Raw genomic sequence first — 7,347 nt, forward strand, 5'->3', positions numbered from 1 at the left:
ACCATTCCTGGCCCTTTGTCATTCCCGACCCCTGCCGACCTCAGCCTGCGCCGTTCCCGACTCTTGCCGAACATTTACACAATTGCATTCATAGCATAATAAACATATATTGAACACTAAAAAATTCAATCAAGGGCTATGCCCTGCAATTAAAGGATATAGGGCTCGGCCCTGCATACAAGCTCTATGGGAACAGTGGTTTTCTTACCTGCGTCCCGAGCTTCCCCAAGCACCGATATCCCGAGCACAGTCCCCTAACTTGAGCCTCACCGAAACCCTAGTCAAAACACATTAACAATATTCATCCATCAAGTTCTAATCCATTAAATAACTTTAAGCCATAACTCTAATCTCCGGGACCTTGAATTCTATCAATCCGAGTGATAACATCCACCCCGAGCCTTAACCTTTGAGTTCCCAAGCCTAATCTCACTTAAAAACACAAAAGGCCACTAAGAGTCGTGGCCCTACCGGACAAGTGCCGCAGCTAGCCTCGAAACAGAGGCTAACACCTCCCTGAACCACGTACGGGCCACGACGCACCTGGCCAAGCGCCGCGGCGCGCCTCGAGCACCATGGCCTCCCAAGGCCTCGCATGCACACGGGTCACGGCATGCCCCTCCTAGGGCCACGGCCCTCGCCACCAAACCCAGAAATCTCCATCCTTTCCTGCATTTTCCTTTTATCCAACACCTCTAAAATCACCTCCAACCTCAGAATTAAACCCATAATTCATTCCTATGCAACCTAAACATTCCAACAACCTCAGGAATCAATTCCCACACCCAGCAAACAATCAAAACCTGCCCTAGAATCCAAACCATGCATACTCTATGAAAACCAGCAGAAATTCCAAACTTAATCCTTATAATTTAAAACTTAATTTTTTTGGATTGAATCTCAGAACCAGCTCCCTAAGCTCCAAGCTTCAAGCTCCCCTAAATCCACAGCTGAAATCCTTAGTCTTGACTAATGGCCACCCAAAGCTTTCCTTGCTTAACTTAGAGAAAAGATGAAGAGAAAGGTAAACCAAATGATGAGGGAAATATGGGTCGGTTTTTGAGTGTTCTAAACAATTCCAAGTTTTGTTTTATTCAACTTAAGTCTATAGGGTTACCTCAAGGCTCGGGGTACCAAAACGTCCCCGAGGGCAAAATGGTAAATTTTCCCCAATATTCCCTCCTAGACATTCTAACCTCGAATATATCTCCAAATATTAATTTCCATAACCCAATAACCCCATAATACATCTAATACCCAAAATACCCCTCGACTCGCCCTGAGTCGGATTCTCAATCCCGTTGTGACTTTCTGGCTAACTGCTCTCTAGAACCATCTCGGATCGTGCTACACAGATAAATCACATACACATCGCATTTATCACATTTATACCCTCAACGGGCTAAAATCACAAACATACCCCTAATATCCAAACGGGACCCAGATGCATATTTAATTCAACTAAACATGAATTTCTATCACATAAATTCACATATTAACATATTAAATCATTTATTGCCCTCCAGGCACGCTAATCAAGGCCCTAAGCCTTATTAGAAAATTTGGGTCGTTACATACAACGGTCTCCAGTAACCTTCTTAGTCTCGAAACTAGATGTCTCACCAAGCTTTTCATTCTTATCTATAGATGACTGATGCACAGATTGTTCAATTCGCTTACCACTTCTCAGAGTGATTACCTGACATTGTTCCTTGGGATTCACCACTGTATTGTTAGGCAAATTCCCCTGTGGTCTATTATTCAACATGCTAGCCAACTGACCCACTTGTGTCTCAAGGTTTCGAATGGAGGACCTGGTCTCAGTCGTAAATTGAGTCTGAGTATTAGTAAGGGTCAACAAAGCTACTTACAATTCATTGGGCTTTTCTGGTTGATCCGTGGCCTAGGCTGCTATGAAGATGAAGCTTGATTCACAGGTTGTTGTGACATATTCTATTGGTATTGGCCTTGAAACTGTGACTGTTGGCCTTGATTGTTTTTCCATGAGAAATTTGGGTGATTTCTTCACCCAGGATTGTAAGTGTTGGAGAATGGGTTGTTGAAAGGCCTCTAAAAATTTCTCACTGCTTGAACCTGAGCATGGTCAATAGGAATATTATTATTAGGGTCACCTAAAGGACATTGATCAAAAGAGTGTGGACACCCACAAATTCCACAACCTACTGGCATTTGAATGGCATTAACAGACACAGTATTCTGTTGTAACTGTTTTGTTAAGGAAGCAACCTGCGCAGTCAAGGCAGTGATTGCCTCTAATTCATGAACCCCAGCTACCTTTCTGTTACTAGTCGTACGCTCATCCGACCATTGATGATTATTTGTAGCCATATCTTCCAACAACTCATATGCCTCGTTGCCACTTTTACTCATAAATGCCCCTTCAACTGCGGCACCAATTATAGTGCGAGTAGTACCACACAATCCATTGTAAAAGTTGTGGACCAACATCCACTTTTCAATGCCGTGATGGGGACATTTTCTCAGCAACTCCTTGAACATTTCCCAAGAGTCATACAAAGATTCACCATCCTGCTGATAGAAATTATTGATCTTCACTCTCAATTTAGCAGCTTTTGATGGACGAAAGAACTTGGCAAGGAATTTATCATCCAAATCCTCCCAAGTATTTATAGAATTGGATTGAAGGGAGTTCAACCAACTCTTAGCTTTTTCCTGCAGCAAAAATTGGAATAGCTTCAACCTGATTGCATCGTCACTCACCCCATTATAGTTGAAAGTGGCACACAACTCCAGGAAATTAGCTATATGCATGTGTGGTTCTTCAGAGGGTAAACCACCAAACTGTACTGTACCCTGAACTATTTGGAGGATCTTCGGCTTAATCTTAAAATTATTAGCGGTAACAGTAGGTGGTCTGATACATGTCTGCACCCTTGTGACAGTAGGGAGTACATAATCCCTCAAACTACGAACGACATGATTCTGAGGTTGTGCCTGGGCTGGCGCGGTTAGGAGCACTCTTTCATTACCATTGTTCCCCATATCATCATTATTTATGTTCTCAGCCATGGCAACAGCAAAGTTCTCAACCCTCTTGTTTCTATGATTCTTCCTGCAAGTCTTCTCAATCTCAAGATTAATAGGAACAATATTATTTGCTCCCCTCCTACGCATATAATAAAATTACCTGAAATAGAAGTAAACAAATGTAAGCAAACTAAGTTAGAAACTCTTTAAAAGACAACCAAATCAGAAACAAAATTAACTATTTTATTTTAATATTGATAATTTTTCATTCCCCAGCAACGGCGCCAAAAACTTGTTGCGAAATATAATAGCTATGCAAGTGCACATAGTCGCAATTTGTAATAAATCTTGGTAAGACCAAGTATCGTCCCACAAGGACTGAATTACCAACTACCAATTAATTAATTTTTTTGTTTCTATTTGGTTAACAATATTTGTGGGTGTAAAAGTAAAGAACAAGAACATAAACTATTATAAGTTTCAAGAATAAAGCAAGAAAAAAAAAACACAAGAAATAAATTCAAGATTAAACAATTAGGGTTTTTAATCTCATCAACTATCATTCCTATAAATTACTAATGCAAGTTTTCTTTGTTGGGGTTTTATGCCCTAATTAAAACCCAAATTCTTTCTAATCACATTTTATTATCAATAAAAGAATAGAAATCATTTTTTGACTTGGTTAATCACTTTGTTCACATGTTTTATTTTCATGATTATTTGTTTGATATAAACTTCAATTAAATCCTGAGCATATAGCTAATCTTATTTATAGTGGTGTAATCACAGCAGAATATAAATATGATTATATGTTCAAAATAAGTTAGTCCTAAGATTAGTCAGTACACCGGATTTACACTGACTTGCCATTCTACGATATGATCTACTTACACATTACAGTGTTATGTTCTTTCCAGAACATTAGCAAAGTAGATAAAATCGGATGTATTTGTTACATCGGACAGGACCGATATTGACAATTGATAAGATAAGTAAGCATATTGTTATTATCTATTCTAGTCATATCATATAGTTGACCATAGGTCAATTCAATCTCAATTCTAAGTGGTTAGTATTCTAATTGATTGTATTATTTGAGTTCTTTGACTTGTTCGTTACCAGCTTACCCTACAGACTAGCCCATACTTACATCTTGGGAACTCGGTAGTATAATTGAGTGGGAGTGTTAATCATAGATATGAACACCTATAACTTCTGATGAAGAAGTGAAACGATGATTTCCTTTTAGTTTGGTTCAAGGTGTTAAATGATAGAGATCTTATTTCAGTAATTAAATTAGTTTACTAAAATATCATTTACAAGGAACTAAGTGTTTTAAGGATAAAATACAATGAGGGGTAAAACGGTATTTTAGTCCTATCTCATTGTAGATCATCTATAGAGGATTGAGTGACAATTACAGTTGTAACAATGGATAGTTAATAGTGTATCTATATTTTTTATAGAGCGTTCTATTGAATTCAAGAGTGCAATTCCGAGTCTATAGTGGAGTCACGAGGAATTAATAAGTTAGTAAATTTTTTTGTTAGATTTATGATAACTTATTGGAGCTTGATTTCATAGGCCCATGGTCCCCATTGTACCTTGGATAAAATCATCTAGGTAGTCTCAATTAATTGATTTAATTATCAAAGTTGACCAGGTCAATTTTGGATAGTTTCACAGAGTTATGTAATTTTGAAAAGAAAAGAGAAATTATGGTAGATTTATTAATTAAGATAAATTGGTATCTAAATTAATTAATAAGTTTAAATCAAGGTTCAAATTATAAATAATTAATTTGATAAAAGATTTAAATAATTAAATCAATAGAAAATAATACAGGCCTTAATTTTAAGTCCAATGGGATTATAATCAAATGGGAAATTTCACGGGCCTATAGCCCATGATAATTTCGACCTAGGCTTTAAAATGGCTATTATTTTATTAATTTTTTAATTAAATTAAATGGCCTAATTGAGTCTATAAATGGAGTGCTTAGAGAGAAGTCAAAACATAAGTCACAAGTCAGATTTTCTGATAGTTTTAGATTCTCTCTAAACACAAGTCATTTTCTAAACCTCTTTGATTATTTTCTCTTCTTCTTCTCTGTATCTATCTCATGTGTTGAGAATTGCCCACACTAGTCTAGGTGATTCTAAGGATACATTGGAAGGTTGTGAAGAAAATCGGTTCAGTTTCTTGATAATACTTTGCGACAAAGAGGATACAAGAGTTAGAGAAACTGAAGGAATGACTCTTTAATTCTGCTGCGTATACTGTAAGTATTCTATTCATTGTTTCTCTTTGAATTTAATTTTAGAAACATGTTTTAGGCTATCTTGTATTAATTTGTTTAATATTAGATATACATGAAAATAAATAAAGATCATGTATAAGTTTTCCTAACAACTGGTATCAAAGCCTTTGGTAATCTTTATTATCATGCATGAACATGTTTAAAATTGGATTATTTGATATGTTTGAATAATTGGATGGTTTTCATATTTTTATGAAGCATATTGATTTTATGTGATTTTTAGCAATTTTTAGGTTATTTTGTTGTGTTTTCTATAATATTAAATTTTATGTGCTTTATTTTGTGTAAAAAAATGTTAAAAATTAATTAGAATGGTTTTGGTTTGAAAAATTGCTCAAAAAAAATTTGAAATTTTTTTCCACTGGCTGCCATGCGCGTGCGCCCACGCGCACCAGCCACAATGAATAGTACCCACAGATACTATTCATCCAAAAAAAATTTATTTTTATGGAAATAAATTATTTATAATCAAAGCCAAAATTATCAGACCTTTTTGTATTTTTTTTAAAAAAAATAAGATATTTTTGTTAGTTGGGATTTAAAAAATTAGATATTTTCTACAAAGATTCAAATTCAAATTTAAAAATAGACTAACAACTTAATTTTAAATCTTTTAATATATTAAAATATTAGAATTAAGATATCAGATATTTAAGATATTTTCATTTAAATTCTTGATTTTTTTTATTAAATCTTTATTTGAAAATATAAATATATTTTTATTCTTTAGTTTTTAATATTTAAATTATTTGAAATTTGAATATTGTTAGTTAGATATTTTTATGGATATTTGAATTTGTTTAACTATTTTGAGATATTTTAGGATTGTTATAACTATTTATATTTTATTTTATTTTTTAATGATTAAAATATTAGCTAATAGTTATAACAACACAAGATATTTTGGAAAATAGTTAAGATGTTGATTTTAAAATTTAAAATTGGTTAAATTTTGAAAAATATCATTTTTTTCAGCCAATTAATAAAATATATGTTTAATAAATGGGATTTAAATTAACTTTGGTTAATTGTTGATAAATCCTATTTAAATTAAAAAAAAATTTCAAATTAACCTAAAACCAAGTTAATTGTTGATAAATGAAATTTAAATTAACTATTGTTAATTGTTGATAAATTTCATTTAAATTGACTTATTTTTTGTAAAAATTTAATTAATTTGAATTTTTTTGATCAATTCTAGATAATTAATTGTGGTATTTTTGCAAATAAAATAAATTGTGGTATTTTTGCATAAATTCATAAAATTGCTCATAGTAACATGATTAGGCCCATCCAATTATAACATGTATGTTTGCACTATATGTGGTATTTTTGAAATTGGGCTTAGATGCATATACCGGCCCATATGTTTGTTAGATATATGGTAGTTTGCCAAATAAAATATTCATAAAATGATAGGTTTTATTTGGGCCCATTAGAAAATGTAAAGTTTAAATTCCTCTCTTATGGGTGATTCCACTTGTGAAGGCCCATTTTCTTTGTATGACTATAGTGGGCCTAATCAATTAATAGCAATTAATAAAACGAAGGTTTAAATTTCTGTCCTTTGCACCTTGTATGGAAGATAGGGGGCCTTTGTGGTGGGAACAACATACTGGACCCATCCCTCCTCCATACAAGTCCAAATGTTAAGGCCCATTTACCTGAGTTTGACATAATTGTATAGGTTCATTATATTAGTTAAACCTAAATATTGATTAACAACAAATTAATTCTAAATTAATTGAATTTGTTTCAATGTGACACTTTATAATTAATAGGAAATTATAGGACTTTGGTTTTAAAAATTTTAATCTATTTAATTTTTTTTTTTTGGGAAAACCATAGTCATTAATTTTTTAAAAATAAATAATAAAAATACTATTTTTAATTTTATAATGAGCTTATTTTAAGAATTTTATTCGATCTCCACCGTTGGTTTAACATAGTCAATAGCTTAATGGAGCCTCGAGGCGCTTTGATTCATCCCCTACGGAAGGTGTTCATTAGTTATTTTG

The 7,347-nt window shown here is 33.4% G+C and overlaps 1 non-coding gene across 1 annotated transcript; it reads left to right on the plus strand.

The window, feature by feature from the left end:
- The first annotated feature begins 2,479 nt into the window (after nucleotides 1-2,479).
- Nucleotides 2,480-2,586, plus strand: LOC133833471 (small nucleolar RNA R71). The gene has a single exon (XR_009892848.1). It is a non-coding gene; the product is annotated as a small nucleolar RNA R71 (small nucleolar RNA).
- The last annotated feature ends 4,761 nt before the right edge of the window (nucleotides 2,587-7,347 follow it).

This window comes from Humulus lupulus, chromosome 4 (genome assembly GCF_963169125.1).
Source record: "Humulus lupulus chromosome 4, drHumLupu1.1, whole genome shotgun sequence".
Taxonomy (NCBI): domain Eukaryota; kingdom Viridiplantae; phylum Streptophyta; class Magnoliopsida; order Rosales; family Cannabaceae; genus Humulus; species Humulus lupulus.